The sequence below is a fragment of the Triturus cristatus genome, chromosome 10, assembly GCF_964204655.1.
Source record: "Triturus cristatus chromosome 10, aTriCri1.1, whole genome shotgun sequence".
NCBI lineage: Eukaryota > Metazoa > Chordata > Amphibia > Caudata > Salamandridae > Triturus > Triturus cristatus.
The window spans coordinates 506,616,233-506,628,466 of record NC_140593.1 but is presented as its reverse complement, the minus strand read 5'-3'; the positions used below and the strand labels follow the sequence as shown (position 1 = coordinate 506,628,466).

At 46.7% G+C, this 12,234-nt stretch overlaps 1 protein-coding gene across 2 annotated transcripts in view; it reads left to right on the top strand.

The window, feature by feature from the left end:
• The window catches only part of UBE3C (ubiquitin protein ligase E3C), a 992,333-nt gene that overhangs the window by 907,332 nt on the left and 72,767 nt on the right, over nt 1-12,234 (top strand). The window lies entirely within an intron of this gene.

Here is a 12,234-nt window from a genome sequence, read left to right as displayed (position 1 = left end):
AGGGCACTGCTATGTATTCTATGCACAGATATGAATTCAGCAGCCCACATGCCTCGAACTGAATATGCTACTTACCAGTATGCATCTGTTCTTGGCATGTAGGGCTGCTGACATTCATATCGCCCTCCCTCCTCCCCGGCGCCTGTCGCAGCTGCAGCTCTCAGAATTACTGCAAGCATGGTCATCACTTTCTGTATCTACTCCATCACTGCCACAATGGCGAAAAACAATCTGAGGATGGAGAGGATGCCCATGCGCACTGTAGTCCAGGGGAGGAGTCACCTATCCAAGGATACTTCGAAGACTCTTCCAGGACAACAACGTGCAAACATCCGGACCCAACACTAGGCGGCGATCTATGCACAGATATGAATGTCAGCAGCCCTACATGCCAAGAACAGATGCATACTGGTAAGTAGCATATTCATTATTGTAAGTTTCTTTACAATCAGTCTAATGTAAGAAGTTTACATAAGTACATTAGGAAGTTGGTACAGAATATCTTGTTGAACTTGTTCATATTCCCCCAGCTGACCATGAATCCACTAGAACTTCAAATTATTGCATCAGACACACATTTACTTGTGTCAGGCTGATTTCTAGTTGAAAATATATTTAAGATTTGAATGGCACAAGTATATTAGGCATTTCAAGAATCAAATAAAAAAATGTATTCACATTAAACCACATTCAGATGGGTAATATGAGATCACATTTCTCATGTTGTGGAAGTAGAGGAGTGTCATATTTCTGAAAATTGGTCAGTCATGCTTTTCCTTCCCTCCAGCTGGCGAGTACTCAGACTACTCTTATCAGATAGAAAATATACACCATTTCAAATAATTGGAGAGTACTTTTGTCTGGGCTCACTCAGTGCTAAGATCCTTTACTAAACAGTTGATGTTAGTAGCATGTACATCAGATTACAGACGGACAATATATTTCTATATCTAGCTGAATAGCTTTGCAAAGTCTCCACAAACTATATCATTAAATACACATGCCTTTCGACGGATCTTGCCTATTTGGTGAGGAGGCTGATTGTGCGCTTGAATGCTTCAAGAAGACCCTGGCCACAGCCTGTACTTTGGGCCTTTGAACCAATGCCAGACCATTTCCTCAACAATTTAGACCTTTTCAAGACTACTCGAGAGATTTGATTTACAGGCAATGCCAAGGCCCTTGCTCCTGCAACAGTCAACCCAGCCCTTTTGGTGTCTGGGACAGAGATCAGACTGGCAATCCCAGGGGCACAGATTTTCCAAGGCCCTCTCCTCATGTACAGCATTAGCATCCTAATGACTTTAGTTTGCCCTTAGTGGCACACAACTATTCTGAGGGAGTCTGAATCAAACATTTACTCCAAAGGCTGCAAACCAAAAGGAAACGGCTCAATTTGCTGGACCCACACGGGTTCAGGTCGCACCTCTCTCGACACTTCTCTTGCCAACCCTCCTACGTTTTATATGAAACAAACAAGCTGTTAAGCTAATGTAGTGTGCAACTCCACTACTCCCACCGTTTCCCGGGGGTGATCAACTAGATCCAAAACCTTCAACCCACTGCAGGTCGCACCACTCATTTGAGTCCATAAACTTAATAGTTAGATGAATGTCCATCCAATATCATGTATATTTTCAAAATGTTCTCTTTATTCTTCTTTGCGTTTTCACAATTCTTAGACAGCCAATGCGTTTCGTTCTTTTACACAGAACTTCGTCAGGGCTGTAAAAACATTTAAAATACATGTATAATACAAATTGTAATAATTCAATTGATACATTGTATTACATATTGATCACATTGTCCATCAAGACAGAAGATGTCTCCTAAAAACACTGAACTAGAATTATTATTCCCATAATACTATCATAGCATGTCCAATAGTTGTGCATAACCACCCAACTGCTAAAAAAGAATAAACAAACACATTTAAATTCTATACATTGTACTCAGTCAAGTATGCTAACTACAGACAGGTTTCCTAGATATGTCTGTAGTTAGCATACTTGGCTGAGTTTTGATTATGAATCTGGTTTGTCCCTCGTATAATGAAATATGAAACTAAAATAACACAAAGTAGAGAAGTAATAAGACAAATAAAATTGTTAGGTGTGAAATCTTAGTGGTTCGTTACATCTATAGTATGAATCTAATTAGACTTGCCTCAACGTATAGAATTTAAATGTGTTTGTTTATTCTTTTTTTGCAGTTGGGTGGTTATGCACAACTATTGAACATGCTATGATAGTATTATGGGAATAATAATTCTAGTTCAGTGTTTTTAGGAGACATCTTCTGTCTTGATGGACAATGTGATCAATATGTAATACAATGTATTAATTGAATTATTACAATTTGTATTATACATGTATTTTAAATGTTTTTACAGCCCTGACAGCCATTTCCTCATACCGAAAAAAGGTCAAAGGCTTTCATCCTATTTTAGCTCTTCACTCTCTGATTGCCTTTCTATGAAAGGACAAATTAAAAATCCTCACACTGTCCCAGTTTCTGTCTGCCCTGAATCTGGGATATTGACGGACACTACCTAGGCCGGCAGCTTTTTCAGTTTGCCACACTCCACTTTGGTCTTACCAGTGCCCTTCTGGTGGTCATGAAAGTGATGGCGGTGGTCACCGCGCATCTTCAGAGGTCGGGAATGTCAGTATTCCCCTACCTCGACAACTGGTTGTTGAAAGGGGGCTCGTAACATTCAGTTGTAGACCACTTCCAGTGAATGACTAACCTCTTGACATCGCTGGGGCTCACGATCAATGTGCTGAAGTCACACCTGACTCCTTCCCAGGGGTTTCCTTTCAAAGAAACAGTCTTGATACAGTGCAGTTCAGCGCCTTATCTGTCAAAATTAGTCCAGTACAATCAGGCTATGATCCCGATGTTTCAACCTCGGTCCTGAGTCTCTGTGAGAGTGGTTATGTGGCTTCTTAGCCTCTTGCTCGTCTACTATGCCAGGCACATATGTGGACTCTGCGGTGGAATCTGAAGTCCCAGGGGACCAAGCACTAGGGAAAACAGTTAAATCCCATCCAGGGTTCAGAGAAGACTGCAACAGATCCGCAGTGGTGGCTGCTTTGCTGCAGTTGGAACAGTGGCACACTCCTCTCTCTGCCTCACCCAGAGCTGACAGTGTGACGAGTGTGTCATTGCTATGTTGGAGGTGGGTTCGTCTGTGAGAGGTGCAGGTCAGAGAACTCTGGTCTCTGACAGAAGCCCGACTGCATCACAATGTTGGAGTTGCAGGTCATTCTCCTGAAATTGAAGGCCTTCATTTTGTCCATCAAGAAGAGGCTGGTACAACTTCTTCAGACTACACACCTGCCATGTGTGACTTCATCAAGCAGGACGGAATGGGGTCCTGGCTCCTGTGCCAAGAAGTTCTACGCCTCTGGTGTTGGCTGGAGTGTCAGGCTTGCCCCCTGATCATGAGCCACATGGTAGGAGCGTAAAACGTCAGGATGGACGTGCTCTGTCAGTGGCGCAAAACAGATCACAAATGATTATTACACCTCGAGGTGGAGCAGGACACCCTCCAAAATTAGGAAAACCCTGGCTAGAGTTTTTTCCCACTGTTGAGAACGTGCAATGTCAAACCTTGTATGCTTTAGTTTCCAAGAAGACACTCTCAGGCAGAAGCATTCCGGCTAGTGTGGAGCACAAGACTCCTGTATGCTTTTCTGCCTCTGTTGCCCTGAGTTCTGAAGAACTTCAGGGTTGACCAGGCCCAAGTTATGTTAGTGGCTCCAAACTGGGCCAGGAAAGTGTAGTACTTGGAATGTCTGTCATGAGCATCTGATCTTATGTTGCTGCGGCAGGACAAGGCTCCAAACTCCGGTCTGTGCAATCTATACCTCCCTGCATGGAGATTGAGTGGAGGGAATTTCACCCAATCAATCCTGGAGGACTTTTTTATCTGAGCCCACGCCACAGATTCTCCACCTTGGGAGGTACTGCTTGGGTATCTATTCTAAAGGGGAGGAATTTGCGGGTAGAAGTAGCCATCAGAAGAACAAGTAACTTACCTTCCATAATGCTTTCTAGTGGCTACTCTATCTAACCGCATATTTCTTACTTCCCACCCACCTCCCATTCTTGGAATGATCTCTCTATGTAAAAAGATCCCAAATTAGAGATCTGAACTCTGGTACCTCTGACCAAGTTTGTTGGCTCCATTTCCGGGTCGTGGACAGGAAGAAATTGACATCTATGAGCAGAGGTGGCGCTTATATGCAGCTCTGTTCTGTCACTTCCGTGGCAAAATGGAGTCACTGCGGAGCTGAGCATCGCTACCTACTGCCGCATGGGAAGATTGCTGTGAAAGCTTTCCAGACCCAGTCTAGCAGCGGATGATATTCTATAGGTGTAGAATCAGTGATTAGATAGAGTATCTAACAGGAGCATTACTGAAGGTAAGTAACTTGTTTGCTAGAAGCTGGTACTCTATGCCCAGGTCACCCACTACAGTTTCATAATGCTATTCATGAGAAGCAGATCCTAACAAGAATATCTCGAGCCCATTCAGCATTTTGCACCTGGTATGGTAACTGTGCGTAATAATAAGAATCTACATTGCCCACTCCTAGTACACCTACAACAAAACCAATCCAACAGGAGTTCCAAGGACCCCCTTCTTCATGTCGTCTGCAAATCCACCCTATGCTGGTCCTTAAACGAAATCAAGGAACTGGTGAGACAATCCCTGGAGAATGTCCAGAGTAAAAGCCAGGAGTCTATACATCTAGTGCACAGCGAAGCATTACATATGTTAAACTATACAAAAATGAAATAGTACTGTTCACTTTAATCTTCAGATAAATCATATTACTTTAGTATAGGCCCAATCTGTCAGGGTACTACCTCTGAGACGATGTCAAATCGAGTTGGACAACACTTGACATGTGAACACGAATGTGTATTTAACACAACCTGTTAAAACCCCATTACAACAGCTGATCACAGCTGTTGACCTCGTTTTTAAAAGGTGAGCACTTGAGGTTACAGCTCAAAACCATTTTATCAAAGGCATTACAGTGGGGAGTTCGCAGGCTTTAATCTGACTTCCTACATTTGCAGTTGGTATCTTTCGATTAGCCCAAAGGCCATTAGTGTAAGACCAAGCTGACCCCATCTTCCCTGAAGAAGTCTCAGACACTGTTGAAGTCTGAATTTCAGCCCCGTTCCCCACACCATAGAATGATCAAAATGAAGCATTTCTCCTCTTACATTAGGAAAAGTAAATGCATAAGTGGCCCATGAAGCTTTATGTGGACAGTGGCTCAGCTTTGGCGGCACAGGCAGTCCTCCCAAACAGGTTTAGATTTTCCTCCCACTGGGACTTCTGGTCCACAAGCAGATCCCTTCCAGAATGCTGTTCCTCATTTTCAAAAGAGTCCCTTTGGTGTACATCCTTCAGGCTCCCAATAGTTGAACCATACTGATAATCTCTGTGTCAAAAGCCTTGGCTCCAGGACACTAGTGGCCTCCTCCTCGACTCCATAGTCAACTGAGCTATTGTCTGCAACATTATTTGTGCAGCCAGCTGCTGCAGCTTGAATGTTGGCTTTATTAGTGCTGTTGAAGGCTCTGCTGATGTCAGTGACATCTGTGCTAGAGCATTTCTCACTAATGTTTTACTAAATACTTAAGGAAATCGGGAATACCCTCAAAAGCCTAAACTACCAAATCAGGAAACACTGCAGCAAATGCAAGACATTTTGGGGTCAAGTTCATAAAACCTCAATTTTGTCAACCAACCTTTGAGTGGTGGTGATAATGACAGTGATGCAGACAGGGTACCATATTCTCTTCATACTGATGCAAATATGTTGCCAAAACACCAATAGGCTAGATAGTTCCCTATGGGGAACAGTTTGCTCTTTAAGAGTGACTAATCACAATTAAGTAGGTTTATTTTTTTGGAGGTCATCTAAAGTCTGTGGAGATGCTAGACGTTCCAGTGCATTCTGAATAACTGCCCTCTTATCTATTTACAGAGATCTTGGCAGGGGAATATTCAATAGAGCCGACTCTGACTTTTAATGATGCAAATATGCCTTACAACACAAAATTCTGGCAGAAGCTTCATTCTAACTCCTTCAACAGTTAGATAACTTTCCAGGAAATCCAAACTGGCTCCTTCAAACTCGGTGTTCCTCTCGCGCAGGTTGCACCTTCGGGTCTAGAACGGCACTCTTTTTTTTTTTTTTTTTACATTGCTCTTTATCCGGTTTATTCATGTGCATAAATAAATACGATTTACATTGGAATTTGTTGGCAGTGCCCCTTGCAGGGAAGCTATAGAATGCACTCTTAAAAGTCCCACAAAATACTGTGCAGCCTGACAAGCAAACTCAGATTAGACACTTTAGGAAGCTGAGATTTTGCACCCAGCTGTCTGGCTCTACCTGCCACAAATGCAAAATGCTTGTTAGCCAGAGAGATGGCCATGCTAGCTGTCCTCCTAGTCTACCTAAACGCATGAGAGACTCCTTACATCTCTGATCCAAGACAACAAGGATTTAGCCAAGCAATTGATGCAAATTTACTAAAACAGAGACAGGGGTACACCTTATGGACACTGCCTGTCATCCACACATGCCTGCATCTAATATCAAAGGGTCTTCTAGGCTTGTATAGGCCAAATTAATTGACATGCCAATTTTTGGCCGGAGATTTGAGGAGAAGGAGGGACTGTTCATATGAGCAATTCAAACAAGTTAGGGCCATAGCAAGAGCTCCGGGACTAACTTCTGCAGCCAAAGATTCCACCTCCAATGCCAGAAGTCACTGTTAGAGATTTCTATCCGCAGATTCCTTACCTTAAAATTATCCCTTGGCATCAGACTAGATCTAGATTTGTTTTTAAGCAGTACCCTTGCGCCCCGTTACTTGGCGTCATTCGGCTCCGCATGGCATCGGCGGCGGTCTCCGCACTGTAAGTGAAGTGCGCAGTGCCAATATAGGTGTCACCCCAGCACGCTGATGTCAGTTCTTTTCTTTCCGCGCCAGTCAGCGCAGATCAAATCCCCTATTGTACATAGGTTTCTGAAAGATTTACATTTGTTCCCACCTTCTCCCAGTGCTCTTTCCCTAAAAACAAGGTAACTGTGCAATTGTTCCACAACTGGCAAGACCTTTGCACCCCTGTAAGTACCTAGTAATTGATACCCCTGGTACCCTAGGGCATGGGTACTATAGAGGGTCCCTAAGGGCTCCAGCATGTATTGTGCCACCCTAAGGGACCCATCACGAAACTCGTTCAGACTGCCATTGCAGGTTGTATGAAATGGTGCAGAAAACGTGAAAACACAGCATGGCACACTCCCTGTGTGCCATGTCCCCAGAAACTGCATGAAGTATAAATAAGTTACCTGTACAGCAGGCCTTACAACCCCAAGGCAGGGGTCATTATATTACATGTGAGGATATTTCTGCATGAGCAGATATGCCCTTGTGCTGTCTAGTCCAATTGCTAGATAGTGCAAGTAAACAGGGACGCCATCTTGAGTACATGTCCTGGGCACTGGTCATTTCAAGTTCGCATCAACATGAAAGCTTCACTGAAATCTATGATGTTAGTTATTAAATACCGTGTCTTAATAAATACATACTGATACCAGCAGTGGATTTAAAAAAACATGCGACTAGAGGGCACCTTAGAGGTGCACCCTGAACACTTACCAACCTCTAATGTACTGGCTTATTGGTGTAGACCAGCCTGCCACCACAGACAGGTTTCTGACCCCCTGCAGGTGAGAGCCCATGCTCTCTGAGGTCAGAAACAGTGCCTGCTCTGGCCGGAGGTGTTCTCTCCTTCTCCAAGCAGGATGGCTAAGTAAACCATATTTCAAGCCAGAACACTGCAGCGGCCTCTGCTGCCTTTGAAATGTGACCCCGGCTTCCCCCAGACAGGGGAAATGCCACCCCCTGCCCAGGGCCCATTTGGTACAAAGACAGGCGGGAACGTTAGCTAGTCAGGATGCGTGTTCACTATCAGGCTATTTACACCCCTAAGGTGGGCTACCTGAAGTGAACATATAAATAGAATTCCACCATCTTGGTTTTTGGTGAAATTAGATACACTGGGTCAGGGTTATGCCCACTCCCCAGAGGAAGCGGTAATATCAGGGGTGTAGGCACCCCAAAGGTAAGTAGCACATTTGACGGATACAAGAAGAAGAGGACAAAGAAGAGTGAAGAAAGTGAGAACTGAGGACCAGCTGTGGACTTTTTGGTGCCAAATGCTGTCTGCCTGTACCTGTCCCAACAGTCGCGACAAAAACGACTCATCCTGCCACTGCATCTGCCAAAAACCCTAGTGGGCTGCCAGCAGTTCGAGGAAGATTGCTGGCAATTAGCGGAGTGGAGGAGCTACTCACCTGAAGGCCCCAAACAGCAAAGTCCGGTCTACCATTCAGCTGCCCCCTAGTTCCACTGATGCAGCAGCCGCCAAGGAAGCTGTAGTCATGCTCCAGGGGGTCAGCTCTGTCTTCCCACAAATTGAGAAGACACCAGGATCAACTGGAGCCGGACAGCACTATTACCTGGGGTACTGGACCACTTGCAACAACCAAAGCCTGTTTAAGTCCAATCCAGACTCCGAGACCGCGCAGCCATCGAGGGACATCAGCACCACAGAGACCCACTTCGAGAGTGGCTCAACTGTCTTGATTTTTGTCCCATCAACCGGAAAAAACAAAAACTGGGAGCACCCGTGGCGCACAAGCCCAGCTGACCTAACCAATCTGCACCATAGTGCCCCAGTCCGGGTCTCTAAGAACCGACTGTGCTCCCTTGCTCCCACGTTCTTCACGAACGGAGCCCGTCTTTGAGAGCTTCCAGTCTTGTCACCAAGTACTCCTTGGCAGCCTGTTTCTAGGTGCCCTCTGCTCTCCTTTGGTGTAGTGCACAAAGCTATCAATCCAAACAGCGCCTCTTCACTCGCACGCTCCAGGGCAGGTAAAGACTAACTGCTGGTGGTTCCTTGGACCTTTGTGCCCTACCACCTTAAGTCCTGAAGGGGACCCCGGAAACCTAGCGCAAGTAATTGTATGCAGTATATGCCTTTTTCCCATAGGACGCATTTAGGTGAGCATTTTACTTATCTGTAAAAACCAATAACTCGAAAAATACTCACATAATACAGAAGTTCTTGATGTTGGAATTTATATAAATATACGTGTTATTTTTCTAAATTGGTCTAATTTATTTGAGTGTGTGTCTCATTTATTGCCTCTGTGAGTACAACAAATGCTTAGCACTACCCTCTGATAAGCCTAAACTGCTCGCCCACACTACCACAAGAGAGAGCATTTGGGTTTGTTCCTTGTGCTTCTGTAAACCGATAAGGGTTGCCTAGACTCTCTGCACAATGTACCTCGTTTTGGTACACTATATAGAGAGCCAGCTTCCTACAGCTACGCATGGGTTAAGAAGCAGCCCACTGAGGGTTTGCATGCTCATTCCACCAAAGCTAAAGCTGCAACCATTGCGTTAGCACGCAGAGTTCCGGTCCTGAACATCTGCTAGGTAGGAACATGGGCTTTCCTGCACACGTTTACCAAACACTGCTGCCTGGACAGTCAGGTCTGTAGGGATGGGCATTTTGCCCTACAGGACTTCTGCATGTGAAATTGGTCCACAGACCCACCACTGAGGATGGTATTGCTTGGGTATCTATTCTAAGGTAAGGAATCTGAGGCTGAAAGTTACTATCAGATGACCAAGTTACTTACCTTCGATGTCTAGCCATAGATTCCTTACCAACTGACCCACCCATCCTCCCCGCTCTGCGAATGGATTTCTAGGGGCAGGACTTTCCCCTTTCATGGCCCAGTATTCCACACCAGTGGTCAGTGTACCTCGTGCCTCGCCGCTTCTGGCGTGGAAAGTCCCGAAAAGTCACTGATGTCAGCGCACTGAGATGGCGCCCATATAGGCACTACACACCTCACTTCTAACATAGACGATGCCACGTGGAGCCGAATGACACCACCTACTGGCGTTCAGGGGAACTACTCAAGAAAGATTTCCGGATCCAGTCTGACACCGGGGGATAATTCTAAGGTAAGGCATCTGTGGCTAGAAAGGGTCCCTACCAGATAAGGCGCTGCCAAAGGTAAGTAACTTGTTCTTCTGGGATAATGTCCACCAGGCATACATGCAAAGGCAGGAGCTGAAGCCACAGCCTTAGGGCCTGATTTAGAACTTGGCAGATCTGGTCCCGCCGTCACTTTTTCCACAGTTTTGCTGCCCGCCTACTTGGCAGTTCGCCGGTCTATTTAGATGTTCGCAAATCCATGAACAAAAAACCACCCGAGTACTACCAAGTCCGCAGGAATTTTCAACTACATCGACGGCGTCGTAGGCAGAAGCAGCTGTCGGTGAGAGTCCAGCCAAGATTACCAGCGGGCTAATCACGATGTGCCTTACCGTCAAGGAAACTGTGACAGGGATACCTCCTACTTTGAGTTGGTGGAATCAAAGGAAATGAGGTAAAAACGTACCTTTCTTTTCGGTTTCCCACTTTTGTTTCCATCTTTAACTCCATTGTCCAGGTCCTCTCTTTGCCGTTACTACATGACCACGACTTTATATCAACTCCGTTGTCACCGGGATCTAAGGTAACCTTCTTTTACACTTGTCTTACCATGAATAGTGTGTTAACAATTGCTTTAGGGCCTGATTTAGATCTTAGCAGGACTCCCGTCATCCCGCCGCGGTGAAGTACCCAAGTATTTCACCAAGCTGACGGTATCACACCCGTCATATTTTGATGTGTGCTGGCTTAATCGCCATCCGCATCGACAGACTGTTTCCAGTCCCGTAAGCGGTGCACCGTCTTCAACGCAGCGGACTCAGCTGTCTAACAGTGCTCCATTGCCGTCAGTTCGGGGGGGGGGGGGGGGGGGGGGATTGCTCCGAGCCTAGTTAGATGACCCTGTTGTGCTGCCGTCGTCCTAGAGTCGGTTTGCTGACTGGGTGAGTCCCTGGTGGAGCGGAGACTGGTAAGTACTTCTTATTTATGTATCTGAAAGAGACACGTGAGTGATAGATTCCGCACCTTAGAATATCCCCAGGCATCAGACTGGATCATGAAAGTTTTTGTCAGCACTTCGGTAGGCGTTGGTCGTAGTCGCCGAGATGACGTTGTGGGAGCAACTTAGACGCGCCTACGCGTGCTGACGTCAGTTCTTTCTTTTTCTGCGCAAGCAAGCGCAGATCCGAGAGAGAACGGTACTCGTAGTTAATCTTTTAACTTGGTTTTTGAGACTTGTTACTCTTGCTTTGTCGAGTACTCTACTCCTGGTGAAGTAGGGATGCCCGTGTTTAAGTCCTGTAGGGACTGCCGTCGGACCATGTCGGTGGCGGACCCGCATTACGTGTCTCTCTTCTGCTTGGGGCACGCCCATGACTCTGAGGCGTGCCCCGATTGTTGGGCCATGCCGCCGAAGGCTTTGCGGGAGCGTTCCTGAAAGTTGTTGGAGGCCCGGCAATCGGCTCTGCACCGCTCAAGGTCCCACTCCCGTGGGAGGTCGAGGGACAGGTCGCGGGGCCGACACCATCGTTCATCGGAATCGGGGACGGGTAAGTCAAGGTGCCATAAGAAGTCGAAGAAGCGGCGTCACTCTTCGTCTACCCCTCACCGGTCACGGGACCCTCCGGTGGAGCCTCCGGTGTTGCCTGCAGCCTACCCGCCTTTCCAGGGCCCGCACACAACTCCAGAAGAAAAACAGGTATTCCTGTCAGCCATGCATGGTTTGTTTCCCACATCGGATCCCTCCGGAGCGCCTTCGGGCCGCGTGGACCCATGGGGTGGTTCCGCCCCCATGACGCAGCCTTTGGCCCCGGCTACGCTGACAAGATACCCTGCGGCGCCGTCGGCTCCGGCCTCGGGGCCGACGCCGGACTCGATGCCGTTGCCTACGGGGTCGGACTACGGCGCCCCTGGATTGGTCTATTATCCTCCGATTCCAATTCCAAGTGGTTAGTTTATTCCCTTTCCCCGGGCCCCTCGTCCTTACCGGCCTCTTACATGGCTGGGAGGGGTCCGAGGACCCTCTTGCAGCTCAATGCGAGGATGAACCGGAGTGGGAGAGTGATATGGAAGGTCCAGGCGATCTGGATTTCTCTCCCCACCCTGGTACTCTGTCCCCTGCTTCCATAGCTACAGAAGAGGTTAGGACTTTTTCTGTGGTGATGCGTAGGGTGGCT